General features: G+C 42.6%; 1 long non-coding RNA gene across 1 annotated transcript in view; it reads left to right on the top strand.

Moving 5' to 3' along the window:
• LOC129384081 (uncharacterized) overlaps positions 1–21,743 on the top strand; it is a 41,153-nt gene extending 19,410 nt beyond the window's left edge. The window contains exons 3-4 of the long non-coding RNA XR_011890020.1: positions 14,628–14,948; positions 20,666–21,743. This is a non-coding gene — a long non-coding RNA (uncharacterized lncRNA). The remainder of the gene's footprint in view (positions 1–14,627; positions 14,949–20,665) is intronic.
• The last annotated feature ends 4,110 nt before the right edge of the window (positions 21,744–25,853 follow it).

Genomic DNA, 25,853 nt, shown 5'->3' with positions numbered 1-25,853 from the left:
CACTAAATTAAGTCGTCTTTTTTTTTTTTTTAACGAGCTTACTAGAGAATGGCAGCATTGAGCGACATGCTGTCAGCCTGTCTTGACCTAAAACAACGTTCTGTGTCACTTGGGAAATTTTGCAAAGGCACTCAGAGAAAACCAGAAAAACTCAGGCAATTTGAAACTGTCAACTTTGTAGACACCCTGAATTAGTCTTAATTAATTAATCAACTTATTAGATATTATAGTGAGAGGAAAAGTGTCAATGAGAAAATTCGAAAGCAACATGAAAAGCTCCTGATACAGCTTTTTGTTGCTCAATACTTGTTACGTAAAAATGTTTTTCTGAATGTGAAAGAAGCCCACAAATGCATGCAAAATTGCCGTGCAACTGGCCGCTCGAGGCACTTTGGGTGTATTTGCTGAGGGGTGCAGCTGCTCTCAATATAGCTCAACTGTGCACTGCACTTATCTCCTGTAGTAAGTCTGCACCAAGACCCAAATGCATCTCATACAAGATGATTAAAGTTGCACATTGTGAAACTCTAATGATGCTCCCTCGTTTTTTAGTGCAGGGCATATTCTGTCATCTTGGAGAGAAGCCATTACTATTCCTATCATTAAAAAGGGAAAAGACCCATCCGTGGCCAGTAGTCAGCCCGGTAGCACTGACTAGTTGTCTGTGCAAGCATTTGGAACAAATAAACTGGCTCCTGATCTACTTTTTAGAAACCGAGAAATTACTAGATCCGTACCAATGCAGTTTCAGGGAAGATAGGTCAACGACGAGTCACCTTGTCCGCATCGAGTCAAATATAGGAGAGATGCATTTATACACAAACCATTCTTCTTGTCAGCATTTTTAGACTTGGAAAAAGCCTACGACACTACCTGGTGATTTAGAATTTTACAGGATCTCTCTTCGAGAGATGTTCGCAGAAACATGCTAAACATAATTGAGAGATACCCATCTAAGTGCACATTCCGCTTGAGAGTTGGCACTGCCCTGTCCAGGCTGTACATTCAGGAGACAGGCGATCCTCAAGGTGATGCTCTTAGCTGCACACTGTTCATTGTGAAAATAAATACTTTGCACTAAGAGACACCGCATACAATTAGTCTATATAGACGATGTTTAGATAGGCCTTGTCTTGTAACTTTGCAATCTGCAAGTGACAAGTTCAGATTGATTTAAACATTCTTTCAAAATGAGCTGAGGAAAACAGATTTAGAGTAACTTCTACAAAGAGTACATGCATCCTTTTCTCAAAAAAGAGGGGCTTGTTTCTAGAACCAAACATAGAGCTCAATAAAGAAAGTCTATTGGTGAAGAGCAAGCACAAATTCTTGAATGTAATACCCCAGGCTAACATTTATCTCGCACATAAAATACCTCAAAAGAAAATTCCCGAAACAATGAACCTACTGAAAATTCTGTCGCAACCTTGGGCAGTGACAGGAAATGCCTTATGGCCCTGTGTGAGAACCTTGCATGTACCTGTTTAGACTACAACGCCACAATTTATCAGGCGGCTACACCAAGTGCCTTGAAACTGCTGGGCCCTGTTAAGTATTTTCTGCTTTCTTTCTTTCTTTTTTTGAAAACTACAGCTTCAGCTGCTCTAGTGAGGGAAAGGCCTCAGAATAGTCAGGAGGAATGCGCCTTACTTTTTCCTTGCCTTGCAGGCAAACCGTGTATTTTTTGCCCAAATAAAATTAATTCAAAATATTTTTAAAAATGAAAAGATTTAGGCATTCCCCTCATAATTGGTGCCTTCAGGAAAAGTCCAGTGCCAAGCCTCCTCGTAGAGTCAAATCAGTAGTCTCTGAGAGATCCGGAGATCCTATTCCAGCTTTACATATTTTCTAAAGGTGCACTCAAATTGTGCACGTCCTTCAAATTCCACCATAAATGATACACAACGTGCAGTACTTTTTCAGAACCGACCTGCCGCGAGACAACCCTGTTCACTGCGTATGAGGACACTCAGCGAAGAAATGAGTGTCCCACTCCTTGATCATCATTTAATTTATCCAGTGAAGTCTTCGCCACCGTGACACTGGCATGTCATAGAATGTAACGCATTGTTTGTAGATGTTACAAAATATGCTCCAGAAGCACATATTCAAATGCATTTTATTGAACTTCAGTCAAAATATTCGTGGCCAGAATTGTACGCTGGTACACATAAGTCTCATACTGTTATGCAGGATTCCAGTGTCCTGCACCCGGGAACTGTGTTTTCAGTGTGTCTACCAACCAGGAAAAACCGGGAATTGTCAGGGAATTTGGATAGTCTGGAAATACTCAGGGAAAACTCGGGGAATTTGTGCTTCTGTCAGGGAAAATTAGCTGTAACCTTATTGAAAAGGAACTAAAATCGTGCTAATGCTGGCTCCAGTAACAGATTAATCGCAACGAATACTCATTGACGCCGTGTCATCGGCACAACGTATTGCCAGAGTAGTTAACGACCGATTTTCCAGACGCCCGATTTTTCTGACATGCCCAATAATTCGCACGGTTTCGCGGCACCACCACGTACTCCATAGAGACAATGTATATTGCCCTGACTGGAGGTCTGAAATGGCATTGATCAAAGCCACCACCGCCGCCATTTCGATTATCTCGCCGCCTCGAACCGGTGCTCTCGCACGCACATCCTCTGCCAGCCGTAGCCACCACGGCGCAACATTAGGCCTAGCTGCTTCTACATTCACTAGCTTCCTGCCGTGCGGTGCCGTGTTTTTCATTGAAAGAATTCGCCGCTGTCAGCAGTGGCACCGACTCCGCCTTTGTAATGCTCGCGATTGGCTTCGAAGCTCGCAAAGTACAGCGCATTGCGTAATGCGGCTCAGAAAGTTAGCTTAAGAAAGTGCACAAGGAAGGAAGGCCGTAACGGAAACTCACCGGTGAACAGTTGCAGATGTCCCATGCTGACTCAAAACATTGTTGCCGTCAGAGCTTGAATCTGCTTTGCTGTCATCTTCGGAATCATAACTCGAGTCCTCATTACTGAATTGAAGTGCGGGCGCAGCATAGTTTCGAGCACGATGCTTTTCCCGCGACGCAGCCGCGTGGGATGGCGCAGTGGGAGCCACTTTCAATAAGTGCGCAGTGACACCGGCAGCGCCCCTTGACTGGATTTTACGAGAGAAGTGAAACCAATACTCTTGGAAACTGGTTGAAAATGCCAGGACCACATGCTAGACATGCGGTGGACCTTCAGAAATACACTTTGGTGGAATAAAACAACTCTGACTCCAAACCAAAGCTCACTACTGAACAGCCGGCATCATTTTCGGTTAATTATCACCGCCCAGCACTGTCGGATTGCAAAGCCAGCGATATGATTTGATTTTTCACTTACTGGGAGTCATTTGATTACAAAATTTTGATGCTAGCGCAGTGTAATCGTAAGCGAAATGCTTTTTCTTAAACGCGGCTCTTTTCGCTACAACATACACACATTTGTTCGCAAAGAGGTCCATCAAAAATCACAAAATCATCAGAGCGCGAAAATTTTAACTGATTCTGAAAGTTCTGTGCCTGTACTAACTACTGGATGGCCTTAAGTGGATATGAAACGGCTCCAACATGTCGAAATCGGCAGTCTAAGGTATCGATCACTGGTGATCGATTTTGACATGCGTGGTAACAAAAGAGTTAAGGGCAGTTAAAGACATGCATTCATTTTTTTCGGACTGCCCGATTTTTCTGATGTTTTCGCAGCTCCTAAGGAATCCAAAAAATTGGGCGTTTACCATACAACTGACCAAGAGGATGCTTCAAATGATCCATGGGGTTAACATGTGGCGGAAAGAGGATGAGAACAGAAAGGGCCGACGCACTGAGGAAGTAACAAGAAAGAAAGCATGCCACCACCTCTTTGAAGGAGCTGGAGCTCAAGAAAACACAGTGTTGGCTGACGCCGAGATGCAGGTGTCCCTCATCCAAACCAAAATAAACTCTTTAAAGCAGTTAAACCCAAGCCTGAGATATTGTGTCCGGGCTCAGAGTATGTCAGGACAGTTGAGGTTGACTTCCCAGCTGCTGAGAGAGAACCTTAGTTGTGACAAAGTTCAGGCCTCATACTGGTGAGTTTGCTATCAGTTGATAGAAATAGCTCATATTCGAAAATATTTACTTCTGTATGCATCTCCCTTTCATTCGTATTTGAAAATTTTCGACTCTATTTGGAATGGGTTTTAGCATTTTTTCCACTGTTCATTTTACTACCACCTTCTTTCAGTTTTCTTTTTGAATAAAATTGATATTATGCCTTACTATTCAAAACTGGATTAAATCAATTTTTTTTTTCAAAATGCTTACTAGAGAGTGAAAGCATCGGGCAACATGGTGTCAGCCCGTCTTGACATAAAACAAAGTTCTGGATCATTCAGGGAATTTTGCAAAGGGGCTCAGGGAAAACCTGGAAAACAGAGGGAATTTAAAAATGTCAACTTGTTAGACACCCTGGTTTTACTCTGGAGGCCTATGCAATAATGTCAGCTGTGAATTAAGTTAAGAAAGCAAAGCTACAGAAAGCTGTTATATTTAGAGTCCTCAAGTGTTATAAGCTCCCTAATGACATTCTATAAATGCAAGACTCATGTGCTCAGTGGGCTTTATTCAGTCCTGTGCACAAAATATATGTCTAACCAGCATGTCATCATATGCTGGGTGCCTGTACACAAAAGCATTGAAGGTAATATGCATGCCAACCATATTGCCCCACCCTTAACAACAGAATCGAACAACTCTACCACGGCGGTACCTTCCAGATATGAAACCTTTCCGACCGAAGAAATTTGGGAGCTATTGGCAATGTACTACTTAGAATAAAACCATTACTAAACTCCATAATATTATAGGGTCCCTGAAATGGTTCAGAAAAATTTTGTAGACACATAGGGTACAGCAGCAATAAATCGTTCACACCACAATTTGTGTGAAGCATCTCATATTAAGACGTTAGGATGGATAGTTGGGCGTGTTGGTTAAGCATGATCTGAAGTGAAGGCGCTAAAATTACGGAGGACAAAGAAGAAACACACACACACAGGGCGCCGCGTAAGCTCCTACCTGAAGATGTGAGGCTTCTTTTCGGAGGCTTCAACCCCTCAGTCGGTCATGGAAACCGCGTTTGTAAAATTCTCAAGTCCGAATGGTAAGGCGCCCTGTGTGTGTGTGTGTTTCTTCTTTGTCCTCCGTAATTTTAGCGCCTTCATTTCAGCTCATATTAAGAGAGCTGCAGATGGTTTATTTATTAGACAGTTACCCTCCTCCATAGCCATTTTCTTCTCAACTCGTTCACCGAGTGATCGTGGCTAAGTTCCGTCTTCACTGGCTCTGCACCTTGGTGGGACATCGTGTCATCTACCTCCTGTTGTCACGGAGCCAGCGCAAAAAGCTGCTCCAACCTCTCTGCCAGTTGCCTGGCAATCGATGCCAAGCAAGAGCTATCAAAGCAGCGTGCATTGTGAGCATTGTGTCGTAGCACGGAGCATGTCCAGTATTTCTGTAACCACAGGTGAGCTGGACATTTTGGCAGATCGGTGGAGGCATAAACTAATATCGCTCCATATACTACTATTGCTGTGATGAAGGAGCTTTAGCGTAGGTGTACGTGAGTGGCCTGATTGGTGTGCACAGTCCAGCTAAAGAGCTAATATTGCTCTAACCATGTGTAAAACGTTTTAAACTCTTAGAAAAACAATGTGCTCACGATTACGCTCCTGCCAAAAGTTTACACAAAGCAGAGTAGAGTACTCTTCTGTGTTTGTTCGGTTCTGTGGCACGAGGTGGCTGCACTGTGCATACCATTCACGTTTGTGCCTCTGCTCATCCCGTGAAACATCCGCTCGCACTTGCATTTCCCCAAATAGTGGACCTGCGAAAAACCATTGTGGTAGTAATCTTCTGGCATAAAGTGATGGCTGTAAAGCACAAATCCTGATGTCGATTGGATACAGACAGTCCGATGCGCTGCACCCACTTCGCTCGTCCGCTGCCTTGCAGAGGGACCCAGTGTTGCAGCTTGACCTATTGCCAGCCGCTGCATTTGCAGCCCACAATGTAACAAGGGTGGACCATGATGCCCACAAAAAGAAAGATCAAGACCAACACTGACCGTGGAGTTCTCGTCAACACAGAGCACATTGTAACACAAGCGGACGGCACTTGCTGTGTGCCAGAAGTCCTGAGTGTAGTGATAAATTGTGTCCATGCATTCTCTTTCTGTTACTTTCTTTTTTTATAGAAACAAATTAGCTAACGTTCCAACCATTACGAACAACATTTGTTCTCCATAAAGACTGAAAAATTATCGATGACGTGCCCTGGGCAGCCAATCGGATAGCTCGCCCTATTGGCATTATATGGTCACCTCGCATCGCATAATAAGGCGCGGCTGAAAACGCAGCCGAGTGACGTGCTGCGATCGGTAGCGATACACATTTCTAAATCCTTACAATAATATTAAATACAGGCTTTACACTGGGCACTTAGATGCGTCAATTAATCATCAGAAGGACCTACCCTAACGACTCAGTACATTTGTACAAAATCGTCAAAATTGTTTCGGAGTCCCTTTAAGTAAAACTTAGAAAATTGGCCATCTATAGTGAAAATGCAACAGACAGGTTATTTTTGGTCATCTTAGGATCATCTAATCGGTTTCGGAGTTCTAGTACACATGTGTATGTGGTTTCTTGCTCATTGTCCAATTCCTCCCTGGACCAAAACTCTTTAAGTATGGTTCATCATCATCATCATCAGCCTGGTTACGCCCACTGCAGGACAAAGGCCTCTCCCAAACTTCTCGAACTATCCCAGTCATGTACTAATAGTGGCCATGTTGCCCCTGCAAACTTCTTAATCTCATCCGCCCACCTAACTTTCTGCCTGCCCCTGCTATGCTTCCCTTCCCTTGGAATCCAGTCCGTAACCCTTAATGGATCATCGGTTATCTTCCCTCCTCATTATATGTCCTGCCCATGCCCATTTCTTTTTCTTGATTTCAACTAAGATGTCATTAACCCGCGTTTGTTCCCTCACCCAATCTGCTCTTTTCTTATCCCTTAAGGTTACACCCATCATTCTTCTTTCCATAGCTCGTTGCGTCGTCCTCAATTTAAGCAGAACTCATTTCGTCAGCCTCCAGGTTTCTGCCCCATACGTGAGTACCGGTAAGACACAGCTGTTACATACTTTTCTCTTGAGGGATAGTGGCAACCTGCTGTTTATGATTCGAGAATTCCTGCCAAACGCACCCCAGCCCATTCTTATTCTTCTGATTATTTCAGTCTCATGATCCGGATCCGCGGTCACTACCTGCCCTAAGTAGATGTATTCCCTTACCACTTCCAGTGCTTCGCTACCTATCGTAAACTGCTGTTCTCTTCCGAGACTGTTAAACAATACTTTAGTTTTCTGCAGATTAATTTTCAGACCCACCCTTCTGCTTTGCCTCTCCAGGTCAGTGAGCATGCATTGCAATTGGTCTCCTGAGTTACTAAGCTAGGCAATATCATCAGCGAATCGCAAGTTGCTAAGGTATTCTCCATCAACTTTTATCCCCAATTCCTCCCACTCCAGGCCTCTGAATACCTCCTGTAAACGTGCTGTGAATAGCATTGGAGATATCGTATCTCCCTGTCTGACGCCTTTCTTTATAGGGATTTTGTTGCTTTCTTTGTGGAGGACTACGGTGGCTGTGGAGCTGCTATAGATATCTTCCAGTATTTTTACATATGGCTCATCTACACCCTGATTCCGTAATGCATCCATGACTGCTGAGGTTTCGACTGAATCAAAGGCTTTTTCGTAATTAATGAAAGCTATATATAAGGGTTGGTTATGTTCCGCACATTTCTCTATCAACTGATTGATAGTGTGAATATGGTCTATTCTTGAGCAGGCTTTACGGAATCCTCCTGGTCCTTTGGTTGACAGAATTCTAAAGTGTTCCTGTTTTTATTCGCGGTTGCCTTGGTAAATACTTTGTAGGCAACAGACAGTAAGCTGATCGGTCTATAATTTTTCAAGTCCTTGGCGTCCCCTTTCTTATGGATTAAGATTATCTTGGCGTTCTTCCAAGATTCCGGTACACTCAAGGTCATGAGGCATTGCGTGTACAGGGTGGCCAGTTTTTCTAGAACAATCTGCCCACCATCCTTCAACAAATCTGCTCTTACCTGATCCTCCCCAGCTGCCTTCCCCCTTTGCATAGCTCCCAAGGCTTTCTTTACTTCTTCCGGCGTTACCTGTGGGATTTCGAATACCTCTAGACTATTCTCTCTTTCATTATCGTCGTGGGTGCCACTGGTACTGTATAAATCTCTTTAGAACTCCTAGCCACTTGAACTATCTTATCCATACTGGTAATGATATTGCCGGCTTGGTCTCTTAGCGCATACATGTGATTCTTGCCTATTCCTAGTTTCTTCTTCACTGCTTTTATCTTTCCTCCGTTCCTTAGAGCATGCTCAATTCTATCCATATTATACTTCCTTATGTCAGCTATCTTACGCTTGTTGATGAAGTTGGAAAGTTCTGCCAGTTCTATTCTAGCTGTAGGGTTAGAGGCTTTCATACATTGGCATTTCTCAATCAGATCCTTCGTCTCCTGCAATAGCTTACCAGTATTCTCTCTAACGAGGTTACCACCGGCTTCTATTGCACACTCCTTAATGATGCCCATAAGATTGTCGTTCATTGATTCAACACTAAGGTCCTCTTCCTGAATTGGAGCCGAATACCTGTTCTGTAGCTTGATCCGGGATTCCTCTATTTTCCCTCTTAGCACTAACTCATTGATAAGCTTCTTATGTACCAGTTTCTTCCGTTCCCTCCTCAAGTCTAGGCTAATTCGAAGGCTTACCATCCTACGGTCGCTGCACCGCACCTTGCCGAGCACGTCCACATCTTGTATGATGCCAGGGTTAGCGCAGAGTATGAAGTCTATTTCACTTCTAGTCTCGCCATTTGGGCTCCTCCACGTCCACTTTCGGCTAACCCGCTTGCGGAAGAAGGTATTCATTATCCGCATATTATTCTGTTCTGCAAATTCTACTAATAACTCTCCCCTGCTATTCCTAAAGCCTATGCCATATTCCCCCACTGACTTGTCTCCAGACTGCTTCTTGCCTACCTTGGCTTAGAAGTCGCCCATCAGTATAGTGTATTTTGTTTTGACTTTACCCATCACCGATTCCACGTCTTCATAAAAGCTTTTCGACTTCCTGGTCATCATGACTGGATGTAGGGGCGTAGACCTGTACTACCTTCAATTTGTACCTCTTATTAAGTTTCACAGCAAGACCTGCTACCCTCTCGTTAATGCTATAGAATTCCTGTATGTTACCAGCTATATCCTTATTAATCAGGAATCCGACTCCTAGTTCTCGTCTCTCCGCTAAGCCCCGGTAGCCAGTACATGCCCGCTTTTTAGCATTGTATATGCTTCTTTTGTCCTCCTAACCTCAGTGAGCCCTATTATATCCCATTTACTACTCTCTAATTCCTCCAATAACACTGCTAGACTCCCCTCACTAGATAAAGTTCTAACCCTAAACGTTGCCAGGTTCAAATTCCAATCGCGGCTTGTCCGGAGCCTTAGGATAGGGCACACATATTGGCACTCTCTTTTGCATGTTGACCAGTGATGCATCTCCTGTCTCTGATACATGTGACAAGATGCTGACAGTCCTTCACATCCTGTTAGTGTCGGGAATTAAAAGGTAAGAGGAAAGGTGGTTTGCCCCTTCACCTGGCAATGTTTCTCAGCATAGAAGCGTGTTTTGACAGTAAGGGAGTTCTGAAGTTTTTACATGATGTTGGTTTATTGCAAGTTATCTGATCAAGGGATTCATAGCACACCTTCTCGGTAGGGGCTGCTGCTGTGACAGCATTTTGAAAAATTATTTGCCTCTCACCACTCGCATTCAAAGGCCCTGTTGAGGCACAGGTGCTAGTGTCATCGACTCATTTTACTGCATCATTCCTTCATAACGAAACTTCTATGGTCATAGCAAACATCTCTAACCATTCTTTTTTTTTTTTTTTTCACATATATTTTACGTGCTTTTGCATCGACTGACTTTTTTACAGCCTTTAGGCCTCTTCACAGCCATTTGACATCTACCTTTCACATTTCGTTATTCGATTTCAATCGCTATTCATTGGTAACTTGTCACCACATGCATGACGCTTTTTGCTCATAAACTCTGCAATACACCAATGAGCACTATGCCAATAGACACTATGCGTCATCATCATAACACATTGGCACGTTTGGTGCATGGTGGTGCACAAGACAGGGACATAGCATGGTGCACAAGACAGGGACATAGGGCTCTTTCTGCATTGTTCTCTGATGCCGCAAATCTCATGATGCAAAAATTTTTCGAGTCCTTCACCTTTTGGCAACTCCAGAGACCCTTACTTGTGCTGGCAACACTGTCCAAATAAACAAAGGTGGCTACAACATCCCGGTTCACGGCGGTGCTTTCACTTTGTGGTGCACTCACACATTTCTCGTTTCTGATGAAGAATCGAAGTGTTTTGTTGGAGCCGGAAGGGTCCTTGCTGCCGATTACCTTATTTTGATCGGTCTCAAAGATTTCAGATATGAAACCACAGAAATCATTGTGCTCTGCGTGCCAACATCCGGCCTGCCCAGCAAGCCACATCGGACTATATTTTTTTTTAAAGCAAAGCCTGGCAAACAAGGTGGATGTTTAAAAAGGGGAGGTGCTTGTGCGTAGCGGGCCTCCAAGATGTGCAAGCATTTGTTCGCGGCGTTGCTCCACTAGTACAATTACGATACTCAACTGTTTTCGATCTGCATAGGCAACTCCGCACTGAGGCTCGTGTTGTAGTACATCACATAGGACACCTCACAGTATATAAGCAGTAACGTCTCTCTTCCTTGCAGAAGCTAAATACGGATATTCTGCACTGAGGCTAAAAACTGTAATGTTACCTGCTCAGTGTGTCTTGGGATAAAAACAAATGAGAGTTCCATTTGTGAGCCGGGGCCGCACCTTTCTTTCTATAGTTAGCTGATAAGTGTGGTAAGGTTGTCTGCGTCCGATGTCTGGTGCTTGTTCATGCTTGCAGTACACTTCAATGTAGGGCTTGGGCTTGTGAACACAGCAGACAGCCGCTGCCCGTAGAAATTCTCAAACCCAAGTGAAATGCGAGAAGTAAATGACAACCAGTCGGACCAAGTTGAGTTTCTTCCAACAGGCGTCCAAAATCTAGTGAAGGTTTTCTTTTGGGCAAAGTCACTTGTATTAGTGTAAATGCATGACTTGGAAATGAGCTGAACCAGTTGTAATGGAATTTAGATGCATGCACAAGTCCAATGCGCCAAAGCTGAAGCAAGCGCTGTTTGCTGCTGCTTCTAAATTTCTTGCAAGCGATTAAACTGACAACTCAACACGTTGAATGAGAAAGCAGCATCTTCTGCTTGCACCGCTAAACTAAAGCATGGTACGAAAACATGTCATCGTCAACTTCCGGCCTTCCGGGGCAGTTATCATTCCTGCTACCGTGCCTGCAGACATAAGTACATTAGCAAGTATATTCCTGCTGCTTCAAGCATTAGTAATACTAATGCTGAAGCAGAAAGCTATAAATGAACAAAACTAAATGAAACTTCAGTGTACATTGCTATAATTTAATAAGGCGACTGCTAAAACAAAGCACACTGCAAATTGAAGTGGAGCGTTCTGTTCGCCTGCAAGAAAGAAGTCACGAGTAAAGTGTTTCAAAGATACCGGTATAGTGTCTGTGATCACCTTTTCCCACTGCGAAATTTCTTATTGAAGTCGCTCGCTGATGTGCGTCATCCGCTTCTTTTGCCAAAAGATGAATTCATACATTGGTGTCATTCCACCGTGATCACACGCATAATGGTACACAACAAGTCGTTCGACATCCATATTTATTTCATTTTTGGGCTTATGCACCGCAGCATCACAACAATTTGAGACCTACGAGGCATTTAGCACATGCCGCGATAGGAGGCCCTTGTTTTCTTCAAGCTTGAACCTGGACGAGTTGTTTCTTGGCACGGCCGTCTGGGGGCAAGCATTTAGTTGGAGTTGCTAATAGGTGGAGCTATCGCACCAATATGTGGCATTCTCTCTTCCTCTCTGCTACTGCACTGGAAGCTACACAGCGGAGAAGCCAAGAGGGCAAAGCCCCGGCCAAGAGTTTATTGTTACAGCAGTGAAAGCGGTCAACATGGCACCTCGTGGCGGCCGCAGAAGACTATGCTATGCAGCGCACCACTGCCATCTTAGAGACCACGCGTAGCAGACACAGCTACATGCATTGTAACGATGAAATTATTTTTCTGTCTGGGGTCACAGACATATATAAATATTTTTCATTTATTTAGCTCGAAATTAACAATTGTACAGTACTGAAGATGTTCTCGTAATCACGAAATCAGCCAATAGCATTGGTCTGCCAACTGCTTTCAATGGGTACATTGAAGAGGCAAGAGCAAGCTACTATTAGCTGCATTTGACACAAGATAACGCAGTAGAGGATGGCAAAAGTTTAGGTGGGGAAACGAAATTAAGAAATTCGTAGGTGCTAGTTGGAATCAGTTAGTGCAACACAGGGTAATTGGGAATTGGAGGGAGAGGCCTTCGTACTGCAGTGGACTTACGATGGGATGATGATGATGATGATGTTTCCTTGCTGCATGCTGTGCAATGATATTTGGCTCCCATCTTCACAGGAGCCTCGTTAATAGGTTGGACTTTTTTTGGTATTCAATAAGTGTTTCAGGGTCCCTTTAAACATTGGCCCTCTGTCTGGTGTCTTGCATGATCAGCAGAATCAGTGGGAATGTGTAGCCGAAATTGCGATGACTCTGCTGAACATTAGTCCGCCCAGGGTAATGCATATGCAAGAAACACTAAAATATGTGTGTTGTTTCTGCTTGCAATAGTCATGTACCTTTAAGTACATTTTCTTGTTTTATTGCTCTAAATGGCATTACCTGAAATGGAGGATATTTTGGATTATTACAAAGAAGGATGTCAGGCTAATTAATAGCGAATGTGGTCTGATATAGTGCTTCATTTAACATCATTTAATGTTGTGGTTGTCATTATGTGATTATGCTGGCATGTTAGCAGTGAATGCTTTTTCACTTCTTACCTTGAATTTTATGCCGTTCATTGAAGGTGACGTACTCAGCCCAAAGAGTTGCTGCAACTGCACAAACACTGGACATTCTGGATCAAACGAACAACTGTGTTATTCAAGACAGCACCTTTCAGCGTTGTGTGTTATATCACAGTTGTGAACTTGGGTCATTGAAGTGCATTTGTTTTCACTTTTGCACATAAGTGATATTTATTATCATTACTGCGTGCTGTACCTAGAATCACTATCCTTTATATTTCCTTTTTTTATGCTTAGGAGGTCATTAATGTTCACATTCTTTAGAGACAATGCTTAATACACTGTTCTTGTGTGAAAGTTCCATGAATGTACGATTCCTTTACTTTTGTGTGGCAACCATCATATGCCTGCCTGTGTACAGCTTTGTGATGGCCCAGATATGAGCTTACCAAGTTAGCACTTTTGTTACGCTGTCTATTCTCATATAGTGCATTTTGGTGAGTCTGTAGCTGCAGGTTACTAAGGGGTGTGCTGTGACAGTCAAACTACAAGTGCCAATGTTCAGTAGTGCAGGGCACTTAAGTACCATCCAGGTAGTGGCTCATAAAGGCCATAGTTGTGAAACGTGCATCCTCTGAAAGGTAGCCAAAGGAGGACAGGTGCCTGTGTATTCTGAATCAAGGTTGTCTTATGGTGCTTCATGAGATGGGTTGGTCTTCAAAAGGTCATATATTGAGATTTTATTACGCCTCTGCACATACTGTATAATTCATTAGGGACAGTTTATTAAATCTGAACAATATCCCTCCGTGACCTGAAATTTCCTAAGAAGCATATGGAGTACTGATTTAGAGTGTATCTTTTTTTTGTAGGATATGTTTCTTTTTTTTTTTCACCTTCACTTTCCTTAATCGATGACAACCTGCTTGGCTGTAGGAGTGTGCTGAATTGGGCTGGCAGCTACAGCTAGCATGACATGCTCATTGTAGCTGTACTAATGTAAACACCCTAGCACCATGCATAGGTGCCAGGGTGTGCTAGAATATGATTAGATTGGTTCGAATGGCAATTGTGGGGCATGCATTTGGGTGAAGTGAACACTAGCTAGTTATGTTGAGGCAGTGTGGCAGTCAATGCAAATTGGAGCACACAACTAGGAACATTGTGCTGTTTCAAGAAAAATGTTTCACAACTACGAAGGCTATAGAAGTATCTCCTGTTGTCTGGCGTTTTCAGCCTAGTGGTAGCGTATGTTGAGTATGTTTTGACCCGCTGTAGATTGCATTACATTATTCTCCAACATTGAAAAATACTTCTCATATGGTCTTGTAACGCACGCAGGGCATACACTTGAGTGATGCATGTACTATGTTAGTGTACTGTGGCTACAACAGTAATATGTCAGTTGAGTAGTCCGAGGTTATCATGTATTATGCATACTAATGTGGCAATCCTTTTTAATCGTCTTCTGCTGCTGCATGTGTCTTTGCAGATTCAATTACCATCAAGGTCCCTAAAGCAGTACCGGTCACTCGTGTCCGTACATGGAGGGCTACGTTATTGCTGGCTGTGCACTTGCAGCACAAAGAGAAAGCACTGCATGGACAAAAACCTGCACGCACACACAGGCTAGCGTCCCTGCAAGTGCCACCTCTGCCCGAGCACATTCGCTAAGAGGTCCAACCTGACACGGCATGTGTACAGTCACACAGGGGGCCGGCCCTTTTCCTGTGTGCACTGTGGTGCATCCTTTTTTGCAGAAGAAAATCGTCTACAAACACATGTCCTCTCACACAGGGAAGAAGCCCTAAAGGTCAGGGACGTGCCTTTGTTAATGGGAAGCATTCTTTGCAAACTTCAGACATTTGAGTGTAGACAGCCATCCATCTGTCTGTCAGTCCGCCCAATCCGCCGTCGTCATCGTTTCGTCAACTGGATATATATATCAGAATAGGCATGGGGCAGCATGAAATACATGCATACATGAATGTCATGTCATGGCATAAATGGTAGGAATGACATGATGCCATCGTGGTTGTTTCTCTTTAACTCACTATTATCAGGATATGAATAAAGTTCATGCATGGTCGGACATGGATTACATGCATGTCGTGGCATGACTGACATGCATGTCATGACATGGATTTCATGACATGAATCACAATACATACAAGTGCATGTCATGACTTCAATGTCATCAAGTGCTTGCCGTGACATAAATGGTATGAATGACATGTTGCTGTCGTGGTCTCTTCAACTTGATATATAAGGTAGTTGGATTTGAATGACATGACATAAATTGCATGACATGATATAACTGACAAGACGTGCACGTGTGTCTCGCCACACATATCCCAATACATACCCTTGAGAAATGACTTCGACGCCATCACCTCATGTCATATATGTCATTCATGACAATCAAGTCATGAACTATGTTAATGCACACTTAGCAGCACCTTTAAGTCATATGCTCTCAGTATACTTATTCATCTGCGGTGTGCACAGTTTGGTTCTGTAAGCTACTGGTAGGCATTGCGATATACATTCCAGCAAAATTGAACTTGTTTGCAGTGCCAGTGTTCGCAGTTGCTTCTCAAGAATGGTACCAATTCTGTATTTGATGACCTTGGATGATTAGTATTGTGGTGGCTTGTGTTATCCCGATGATGTGTTACAACAGTTTGCATAAATCGTTGCATTTGACAGCCTTCCAAGATTTGTTTAAAGCACGACTTTTGCCGAGAAATTATAACCAAAGTATTTGGAAGCACTTCTTTACGGCATGTCTTTCATCGAGTTATTTGTATGCTTGTTGAAAAGGTAATTTTTCATATATTTCTGGATTTTCAGTTTACTTGCTGCTCATGAAATGGAATGATAGTTTCTGAACTTTGTTCTGTTTGTATAACTGCATCATCCAGAAGTTGTATCTGGGAGATGAGGACCTGTTTTCAGAAAACTTATTGCTTGGAACATTCTCTCATTTACTGGTGTTTGGGTGCCCCCTAATTGCGATAGCAATCACTGTGATAACTAGACAATCATTCTGGCGATGGCATTCACAGACAGCACTTACAAGAATTTTTTGAATATGGGCAAACATTCAGATACCACAAATTGATTTTAAAGTCGGTATTGAAAATCTGAGAAATCCATATAAATAAAGAATGTGTGGGCTGTGTTCTCCAAGTCCAAGCATTTTGTAATGACACATGCTTTGTGTTTTCATAATAAAAAGAGAGAAAAAGAAAGCCACAGCAGCTGAGGGAAAAAGTTTTCTGTGTTTTGTCTGGCATTTAAAGTTTCTGCCGGTGTTAATATTTTGGCATGTGTAAAACTCTACCAAACTGGCATCTTCGCACAGGTGCAACCAGTGGCTTTGCAATTTTTCATATCCTGTCAGACAGTGGCGTAGCCAGAAATTTTGTTCGGGGAGGGGAGGGGGGGGGCTCACATTGCAGCTCGGTCTCCTCCTTAAGAGAAAGCTTTAGCTCGGGTGCTCGTATCTAAATACATGTAAAAGAAGAATTCATTTTTCTCGGCAACTAATGCACCAAATTTGACGAGGTTTGTTGCATTTAAAAGAAAAACTTAAATTCTAGTGACTGCTGGCTTCGAACTTTTCATTTAGGTTGTCAATTCTTTATTAAAAATTCACCAAAATCGCAAATTTTCAGAAATCTAATCTGAAATTTAAAACTACGTAACTCAGCTAGGAAAAATGATATCACAATTCTGTGAATTGCACCTTATAGTACACCTACAGCGGACAAAATTTCTATGTTACACGTGAATCTCAAGAAATTTAGCATTATGGAAATACGACTTTCGCAGAATCCTTGTACACAACGTAGCCAATTCACGTACGATACGAATTGACACACCAAATTTGTCCACTTTGACTGTTATAATGGATGCCGTTTACTGAACAGCGACATGTGTACTTGATGCAGAGCTATTAGTTTGTAAACGTCGTGCTTCCATTTTTTTTTATTTTTTTTAACTTTAGAGTTTTTCGAAATATTTAAACAATGTTCAGGCTCTAAATCGAAATGTCTCTTCCAACCGACACTACAATTTAACTTTCTCTGTCAAATGCAACAAATTTCATTAAATGTGATCCGGGGGTTATCACAGAAAAGCGTTTGTGTTTTACATGTATTTGAATAGGCCGCATTGGAGTTGGGCGCGAGCAAAAGCTTCCTCTCAAACAATTTGTCTGGGGATCAAATACATGAATAATAACTGCATTGTCATTGCTAAAGATGCTGCAAATGAATTCTTGAATGCTACACAATGTCAAAACAAGTAAAATATGTATTTTTTCATAAAAGAATGTACTTGTATATGCCAAAAATTTTGCCCAAAATAACCTATATTAATGCTTCCATGTTTTTTCTGTATTTAATAAGTAAATAAAATATTACACGACCTTCAGAACTATATAAGTTCAAAACCAGCAAGGCAGTGCATGCCGCTGATATAAATAATGTAAAGGCCATGAAATTAACAAGCTGAGGACAAATATTGTAATGAAACTTTGTCATTCAAGAACCTTGTTTAGATTCTTGTGCATAAGCAACGACCAGTGAAAAATGTCAATGACGCGGTCATTTGTTTCAATGTATTACGCAGGAGCATCTGTCACCGGTCGTGTATCGTGAGTAATTGCGCCGAAATTATAGCTGAAACAGAGAGCATGTATAAAGAGCAAGAGTTCTGCAAAATAAACAAGGGCGAGTCAAATGAAAGTCAGCCAGTGTGAATATGTGACAAACTGAGTACCTTATTTAAAAGTAGTCTCCATGATCATTTAGACATTTGTCCCGTTGTCTAACGAGTCGCATGACTCCCGTCTCATTAAATTCCTTGGGTTGCTGCTTCAAAAAGTCTGCAACTGACTCCTTCATGTCATCATCCAACATGAATCTGGTTAGCTTGAACTGTTTTTTCACATGCTCCACAAAGTGAAAGTCGCAAGGCGACAGGTCTGAGCTGCATGGTGGATGTTGCAGCGTTTCCCACTTGAACATTGCCAGTTTTGTGTTAACCACATCAGCGACATGGGGACGGCATTGTTATGGAACAAGATGACCCCATTCGTCAATTTTCCATGTAGATTGTTCTTGATTGTGACACACAACCGATCTGGCATTTTACAATAACTAAACAAATTGATAGGCTCTCAAGATTTAGCAAATTCTATCAGTAATGGCCCCTGACGATCAAAAAAAAAAAGTCAACAACACCTTTCCGGCGGTAATGACGACCCTTCCTTTCTTGGGGGTGGTGAATTCTAATGTTTCCACTGTAAGCTTTGCTGTGGTGTTTCAGGCTCGTAGAAGTAGCACTATGGTTCATCCCAGATCACAATTGAAGACAAGAAGTTGTCACTCTTATTGTGATACCGGATCAGATGAGTCAAGGCAGCGCTGAACTTCTCTGTCTTCTGGCGGTAGTTCAAAATCTTGGGCAACTATTGTGCACACAAGAGCGGATAACCGAGATGTTCATGAATTATGGCTTGAACCGAACCATGACTGATGTTCACACGCTCTGCCAGTTCATCGATGCTTATCCTCCGTTCTTGTCAAATCAGCTCATCAACCTTCGCAATTTTGTTAGGGGTGATTGCGCGATGGCTCTGGCCCGGCCTTGGATCGTCATTGCAACTTTCACGTCATTCTTTGAACCGTTTGCTCGAACGCTTCACAGTGGCCAATGAAATGAAATGTTCAACGTACACGGCAGCCATACGGCGACTAATTTCGTTTTCGGAAATACCTTCAGCTGTCAAAAACCTCAGGGCACCACGCTGCTCAACTTCTAGAGTGTCTGTTATGTCGCACAACCATGTTCAACCCAGTGTATGAGAGCATTAAACAACCTTGATACTCACACCTACGTGTTACTTTTGTAATAGAGAGATGCCTCTATTTCACGTGCATGCCTCGCAGATAATGGACCGAACAATTGAACGGGGTGGGTTGGCTCACTTTTATTTTACTCGCCTTCGTACATTAGAAATGCGAAGATACAATGGAATATAGAAATGTGAAGATACAGCTTTATTAAAGGCAAAAAAAGTGTCACTGGAAACAAAGTTCACTGCACGTATACACAAAACCCCGCAACAAGATATTTAAACATACGTACAAGTCTCCAATAAATCTACGTATCTAAGAAATATGTCACTGTATACAATGCATCAAACAAGGCAAATAAACATGTTGCGCAATCAGAGATTCACAGAATCCTAGATCCCACCCCCATTCCATCCACTCATCTCAACATATCGCACGCGACGGAAGGCGGCGCGCTTGCTCCCCGCTTTTCTCTTTTGCGCACACAAGACTGAGCAGCCATCGTCATCTCACCCATTCCAACCGCCATCCCCTCCCTACGCTTTCACTCGCACATACAGCACGCGGTCACGATGTTATTGCCCTTGGACTTTATATGAAACAAGAGGGAGACGAAGACGGCAGGAGTGCACCTGGAATGCTCATATAATTGCTATCATAACACTATATAATCAGACTATCTGGCAACTGAAGCGTCCCGTGGCCCATACTGTCCACAAAAGAAGAAGTAACAAAATCGAACTTTCACCATGCGACAATTCGCTGTGCCACAGCAATGTCTTTTTCTTTCCTTTGTGGGGCTGGGGCACCGAAATGAAAAAGTGAAAGTATATTGGCCACAATTGAATGCCTACTTTGGGCACTTAATGTAGCTACCGAAAGAATATCGAAAAACACGTGAGACGATTGGTCCACCGAGAACCGTGCGCATACTGCTCGGTATCTTACACTGGCAAGACAAGACTTTCCGGAGAGGTTGCGCTCAAGCGAACACGGTGCAATTCGTCGAGTCCCCACGGTGATGACGGCGAGTGACGATAGTTTCTTTTTCTCGTCTGCTAGCCAGAAAGTGCCCAAAACTCTGCCAGGCGAAAATCCACTCGGCCAGAGAAAAGCGAACACGGACCGAAGTGCGCCACGCGGTGGTCGGAGCAACACGAGAAAAACGCACGCAAGTGATAGTGAGAGTGAAAATAGTGACAGTGAAAAACAGCAGGTGATAGTACATTTATGCTTTGCTCATTTAAACATTGGCTTTCTGTCTGTTATCCTATGTGTTTAGCAAAAAGAAAAAGAAAACTGTAGTCAAGATATGGTGACTACACCAAATACTACTCTGCCCAACGTAACACATGCGCAAGACGTACTGAAATAAGTGCAGTGTTTCCACTTGTGATACTGATACCTTGAAGCACATTTTTTTTTTAATTAGCTTATATGGTGTTACCTGAAATGGTGGATATCTAGGATTAGTATTATGAAGAAAGAGAAGTCAGGGTGATTTATGATAGATGTGGTCTGATATAGGGCTTTTATTCAGTGTCCTTTAACATTATGGTTATTGTGACATGATGTGCCACAAATCAGAAATGTGTCGTTTTGCACTTATCTTCAATGTTGTGGTGTTCAGAGAAAGTGATGCAATTAACCCAAATGGTTGCAGGTAATGCACAAAGATTGGACATCTCTGGATCTTTTGGAAGACTGTTATCTGGCTTTAAGACCTTCTTGCATTGTACATCTCCCAATTGTGAGTTCATTTCCTTAAATCTTATTTGTTTTCACTTTATACGTTCTGGTATTCATTAGTTGTCATTACTGTACTACATGGCACACCTAGAATTACTGTTTTATTTCAGTTTGTCAAGCCAGTATTCTTTACATTAATTTAGTAAACATGTCTAATATACTGTTCTTCGAAGATGTCTTGAAGGTATGGTTCTTATGCTGTGTTTCTGGAAACCATTTTATGCTTCATTCCAGCCTTTATTGTAAAACGTTGAACTGCCCCCAGAACTGAGTCTTTCTGGTTGGCTTTTATACCATACTTTGACTTTGCTGCCTCTTAGTGAATTTTAGTGAGTCTGTAGGTGTAGGTTACGAATGTTTATGCTGTGGCAGTCAGACTACATGCGTCTTATATACAGTAATTGCATCACATTGAATAAGTACCGTCCAGGTAGCAGCCGATTAAGCACCTAGGTGGTATGTGTGTCCACTGACAGGTCGCCAAAGGACAATGAGTGCCTGTGAATTTTGAATAAAGGTTGTGTTTTGATGCTCCATAGTGTGAGATCATCTTTAGGAAAGTCATGTTGACGTTTGATGAAGCCGCTATATATGCTGCGTAATTTATTGACATTTCAATACATATGAACAATTTCTTGAATGTTGTTTCACATCACTTCACAACATGAAAATTAACAATGCATAAGCAGTAATATTGACTGCATTTATTTCTTTTTTTTTTTACATGTGCGTGGCTTTCTTGAAGGCAACTTTTTTGACCATCCTACTTTAAATAAAGAAAAAAAAAGGTTTTTGCCTTCAGGCAAACAAAATGTCCCTGTACTGCTGTCACTTGTTAGAGGGGAAAAAAGATTTCCAGAACTGCCTAAATGGAAGCATGACTGGCAAGAGAAGAGTGGTGTAATCAGATGATTGAAGTTTATAGATGAATGGAAAACACTTCCATGTATGTGGCACAGCTTCTCTAAAAAAACTATCTCAATATATGCAGAATATTTCATCTGAACAGTGTTAAAAATTTGATATTGGCAGAGTAAGAGTTACTGTATTTGTATATTATACACTCATTTTCATGCACTATAACATACAGGACTTAATTTGGTTGTAATATAGAAAGGGCCTGAATCCAGTTGTCAGCATGAACTTCTTTTCGGTAACCTATCCAGGCAGTGACCTTTTAAATGCACGTCTGGTTTCTGAAATGTGTTACAGATTCATATTGTTATGGTGCATTCGGACAGGCCCATGTGCGCTAGAGCGTGACAAAGAAGAAGTGGCAGGCTGTCTGCTGGAGCTGTGACCTTTGTACCAGACTGTGCGTTTATCACCAACCTTTTCCTGTGTATATAGTTCTATATACTTGAGTGTCAGGCTTCCTCTTCCTAACAATATGAAAGCTCCAATTCAGGCCTAAAAATATATTGCCTAGTGCTACGACTTGAACTGCTCAATTGTGCGTCCAGTTTATGCATTCAGATCCCTTAATGGCCAACTAGCTATAAATTGGATAAGCAACTGGAGTACTTGAGAAATTATGAGCCTATATCAACCAGGACTGTTCAGTCCTGTCTAAAGCTTCTCTTGTGCCCCATGTGATGTTATAAATGGTTTCCTCAGATCTACTGATCTGTACGTATGAAATCTGTAAAATTTCTGGATCTGACAATTTTTAATTCTCGGATTTTTATGCACTTGAGGTGTCTTGTTCTCGACCACATTATCCATTCCACCCTAAAACGAAGTTGAGTATTTTGGGCATGCACAACACAAAGTGCATACTGCACTTTGGAACCGGCTTAAGATACTAGCAGATGAATTTCTTGAATTATCCGTTAAAGATACTTCCTAATGACAGACCAAATGTGAGAGGAACATCAGGACACATTCTTTCACCTATTCCTTTCCATCACAGCATACATACAGCTTTCATCCTCCTGTCAAAAATGCAGTGCTTAACACGTACAGTTCTGGGTATTTTTAAGCCTCGTCGTGAAACAATACGAGAGGCCTCGCGCAGGAATGACCAACTCCAAGAGTTGGACTCTGGTTTCAGGTGGCTTTAGCCATGATCTAGCTGTTTGTCAGAGCCCAGCCTATTCTCTCTAGAACAAACATCGCAGTTAACAAAATGCAGTCAATGTGAAAGTACTTATGTTTCTTTTCTAGTAGAGTTGCCAGAGGTAACATCCCATAATTGGAGCATGTTGTGCTGAAAAAATTTTCTCGCATCTATTGGTGTTACTTTTGCGAAGACGTGAAAAACTACAGCACTTTGGCAAAGACTTGTGCAGAATTACGATAATTATGAGTATTGGCAGTAGTCCTAAACTTTATCTTTAAATGGCAGAGAAATGCATCATCACTATAAATGCTTCAGAACTCGCCAACCTAGGATTGTTGCATATGTGCTTGACTTTACTGAAATATAGTTGTCGAATAGCAGATGTGATGCATTTGGGTCAGGTGCGAACTAATAAAACAAGCTGTGGCAGGGTTTCAATCAATGTGAATTGGAGAGCATTGCCAGGAACTTGGTGTTGTTTAAAAATGTATATTTCATCACTTTCTGGGCTACAGATATGTCCTATTAATGGGTGCTTTCGACCTAGTGATAGCAACACCTGTATATGTTTGGATGTGCTGTGCACCTCATTGTCGTGCTTTGGCCGTGAAAACTAATTCTTATGTGATTTTGTAATGTATCCAGGGCATCTTTCGACAAGCATAATGTGGAAGTTCTTGCCAGCTACTACACGAGGCCTTTACATAGGCTGTACATGGTGCTGCAGTCTTCTGCATTTCAACATGGGAAGTTGGCATTTTGTCAAATGCAAGCTTCTTTTTTTTTGCAAGTTTTTGACAAAAGAAATCAAAGGTTATAATCAAAATTGAATTGAACAGCTGTGAACAGCTGTGACGCTCTTCGGCGTTGTCGTTTTTCTCCCAGCACGGAATTCGCCTCGGCGCGCGCACTCCTTGTCGTCTGCTCCTAACCGTCCCGACCACCACACCATGTCGCGCATCACACGTCACACACATATACAGTAAAAGCTCGTTAATTCGAACCGCAAGGGGAAGCCGCTTCAGTTTGAATTAACGAAAGTTCGAACTAACGAAAGTGAAGGAGTACGACAGTACACTGCGATTTGGAAGCAGTAGGGCATGTCAGAAAGTGATGGCGTGTGCCACGGGCACACGCCACCTTCAAGTTGAAGCTCTGGGTCTGAAGTATAAACCCCATGCAAGCGATCTTGCGCGCGACAGCGACAAGCGACGCGACGGAGATGGCTGTCGCGTTCGCTCGTCGCCTACAAGTTGCACCCCATGCGAGCGATGACTTCGAGCGACGTCTCCCCAGTGTTGCCGGTATGAGGGCAGCAATATAGGTGCCGAAACTAGCGTGACACGTGCTTTATTAACTTAAGTTGATGTATTTTACTGTAAAAAGCAGCATAAAATATTTCTGAAAGTCTTGCAGTAGGTTCTTATCCTTGCACCTATAAAAATTCAATCGTTTGCTCGTTCCGTGCGACAATCGGAAGTACTGGAGTTATGTACATCCAGTTCCAGCTCTGCGCTATTGGCTAGTCGCTCATAGCACTTCCGGGCGACGAGCGACGAATTCTAGATTTGCAAAACCGAGCGATCGCGCGACAAGACCGAGCGATCTGTTCAAGCGACGGCCCGATCCGTCGCGCGAACCCGTCGCTCGTCGCTGTCGCGCACGAAATCGCGCTAATGGGGTTTAGCCTTGACTGTGCCACACCACCGATGTCCACCGAAACGAACGTTAGCCGAGGCTTAACACCATCAGAAAGAATCGCGACGGCCGATACCTCCTAAGCTGAAAACAAACGTGCACAACCGATGAAGACTGCCGAGACAAAGACGCCGGACATGTGAAGGTGGCGAAGGCCTCGATTCGTTGGTTCTTGATTGCAAGCGCAGCTGCGACGCACTTGATTCGCTGTGTTTTGGTGCTTGCCGCGCCATCTGCCGCACAACATTAGCAGCTGCACAAGATTTGCAGTGCCTCCGAGATTTGCGACGGGCAAGAAGTCTCAGAGATCACGTAGAACGGAGAGGTGGCAGCCGCCACTGACTTCTGGCCGACCCCGCGCCGGTTAGTTTTCCGATTTTGCCTCCGTTCCGGAGGCAACGCAGCCTTGTGTGTAGGCAGTAGGCGCGTTTCTCTGGCTGTGTGCCAGGTGAGCGTAGTTTGAATTATCCAAGGTGGAACCTTCTTGCGTTCGAACGGGCTTTTTTATACATAGACTTCTGCGGAGCTTGACCGGACCAAATCGCACAGTTCGAAGTATTGAAGTTCAAATTAACGAGCTTTCACTGTAATTTCAAGAAATATTAGGCAGGACGTATATGGTGATACACTAAATTGTGTTCTGATCACTGGTGTTTTGAATGAAAGTAAAGCAGGAATGATATCTCAGAGAGCTCTTGGGAATTGTTTTGTGAAGCTTCAAAGAAGCTCCGAAGAAGCATGAATAAAAGTAATAAATTGCTACTTTTAATGTAAATACTGACCGTATAAAAAAAATATGAAATATACAAAACGTGCATCTGGCTCATAGTTTCCAACTTTCGGCATTCCATGTAAAACATTATTATGCAGATTTGTTGTTGTCCATACTTGCCATAGTGATGCCTATGCTTTGCAGTATAAACAGTGGCTTTGCAAATGTAAACACGGGTAAGCACCTATGGTGCAGGGTGCATGTCTTTTACTCATTGTATAACATACCTGTATCCTTTTTTTCTTTCGTTAGAATCTTTAGGTTCCCGAAGCAATGGTTATCAGGTTGGTGAGCATGCGTGCGTTTCCGCACACATGATTATTGTCTTCTATCGGATTTTTTTTGTGCAAGTGGTCTAGCCTTGCACCTAAAACTGGTGCTGAAGCTATCGCATGCTTCGCTGGTTTCGATAATACCTTCTGTTGAAGTTTCATTTTTCCACATTGCCCAATGTTCCGAATATTATCAAATCTGACCAATCGTTAAAATACAGTCATCATTTTATATGGTGCAATTGTGATACCCAGGGGAAAAGTTGAACAGCAACATTGTAGAACAGTAAAAAAAACT

The sequence above is a fragment of the Dermacentor andersoni genome, chromosome 9 (assembly GCF_023375885.2).
Source record: "Dermacentor andersoni chromosome 9, qqDerAnde1_hic_scaffold, whole genome shotgun sequence".
Taxonomy (NCBI): Eukaryota; Metazoa; Arthropoda; class Arachnida; order Ixodida; family Ixodidae; genus Dermacentor; species Dermacentor andersoni.
Note: the sequence above shows the minus strand (reverse complement) of the source record. Positions and strands in the feature narration are given on the sequence as shown.